The sequence below is a fragment of the Saccopteryx bilineata genome, chromosome 2 (assembly GCF_036850765.1).
Source record: "Saccopteryx bilineata isolate mSacBil1 chromosome 2, mSacBil1_pri_phased_curated, whole genome shotgun sequence".
Classification (NCBI taxonomy): Eukaryota; Metazoa; Chordata; class Mammalia; order Chiroptera; family Emballonuridae; genus Saccopteryx; species Saccopteryx bilineata.
In genome coordinates, this window is record NC_089491.1 from 351,120,232 (window position 1) to 351,122,055 (window position 1,824).

The 1,824-nt window shown below is 41.6% G+C and overlaps 1 non-coding gene across 1 annotated transcript; it reads right to left on the bottom strand.

The window, feature by feature from the left end:
* Positions 1-799: 799 nt before the first annotated feature.
* TRNAA-UGC (transfer RNA alanine (anticodon UGC)) lies at positions 800-877 on the bottom strand. The gene has a single exon. It is a non-coding gene; the product is annotated as a tRNA-Ala (tRNA).
* Between the last annotated feature and the right edge of the window lie 947 nt (positions 878-1,824).

Below are 1,824 nucleotides of genomic sequence, written 5' to 3' on the forward strand. Positions count from 1 at the left end.
TAGCAGAAGGAATAGGTGCAGAGAACTGTACTTGTCTCCTCTGTCAATTTTGGCTGCTCTGAAAAAAATCATCTGCTTGGTAAAAAGGGAATGCTCAACATCTTACAAAAGTGATTTCCTCTACTTCCCTGTCTTCCTTGCGAACGCCCTAATAGAGGAAATAAATTCAAACCAGAAAGGAGGTTTTTAGATCAGCTCCTGTTAATTAGTTCAGGCCTCTTCACTTCCTGCCTGTATTACCACAATGCCCCCAACAAGTCTCGTGGCATCTTATTTCTAAAAACAAATCTTAGCTCGGCATTCTCATACTTAAAGTTTTTTGATAGTTGCTCATTCTCTTCTGAATGAAATCCAAACCGTTTATGATTTGGTCTTGGTGTTACTTCTTGAGCCAGATCTTGTCTTGTGACACCATCCTTTTCAGTCCTCCTCTTTTCTTTTGTTCCTCTCCTTCCCCTCTCACCTGAATCTTCTCCTAGCTCAGCCCACCTCATTCTTTTTTTTTTTTTTTTTTTTTTGTACTTTTCTGAAGCTGGAAACGGGGAGACAGTCAGACAGACACCCGCACCCGCCAGACTGGGATCCACCCGGCACGCCCACCAGGGGGCGATGCTCTGCCCATCCAGGCCGTCGCTAGGCGCGACCAGAGCCATTCTAGCGCCTGAGGCAGAGGCCACGGAGCCATCCCCAGCGCCCGGGCCATCTTTGCTCCAATGGAGCCTTGGCTGTGGGAGGGAAAGAGAGAGACAGAGAGGAAGGAGAGGGGAAGGGGTGGAGAAGCAGATGGGCGCTTCTCCTGTGTTCCCTGGCCGGGAATCGAACCCGGGACTTCTGCACGCAGGGCCGACGCTCTACCACTGAGCCAACCCACCAGGGCCTCAGCCCACCTCATTCTTTAAGATTTAGTTTCAATCTTCCTCCAGGAAGTTTCTCTTGAGCCCCTCACGATAGATTAGGCTCCCTTAGCATGCTTCAAAGACCTCTTTGGCCTTGAGCCAGTTGCTCTCTAAACCTTACCACCCCAATCTAGAAAATTGGGATCATAGAGTACATGTATTTACCTCTGAAACTTGTGGCAATGATGATAATTAATGCAAACTACTTAGCACAATGCCTTACATATGTTAAATGTTACATATTAGGTGTTAGAATCATAGCAAATTTTTTAACCTAATGTCTTCATTATGTTTGGGAAAACATATAGAGTGGAGTAATGACCAGCTCAAGTAGAATATAATCAGGGGTGGGGTCATCTGATTTGCTTAAGGTTTACAAACCAAATTTTTCAAAGTGATTAAGTTAGGGGAAATTGACTTCACATTTAATATTAAAATAAAATATGTATTGAGAAATATACTTGAGCTTGAGAGTAGATGTTACACTGCTAAGAAAAATAGCAACTTTCAAGTCAATTCAGGATATTTGGTGCTTAGAGCTGAAAGGTTTTTTATTTGTTCGAACTTGCTAATTTACTTTGTTTATTTAAATATTCAATAGTGTTTGTGCATTCACTATATAAAATGGCTTGCAACTCCTCCACCATTTTTTTCTATTGAATGAAGTACATTAAACCATTAATGTCGCCTTAAGAAAATCAGCATTGTCCATATTCAAGACCACTCACTCCAAAGCTTAATTTGTCATTAGCCTTCAGCTTTTGACTCTAGACTTGTATTATCCAACACAGTTGCCATTAGCCACTTGTGACTATTGGGTACTTGAAATGTGGTTGGTCCAAATAGAAATGTCCTGTAAGTAAAAGAATACAGGTTTTAAAGGCTTGGTTTAAAAAAGCAAACTATCTCAATAATTTTTTATATTGTC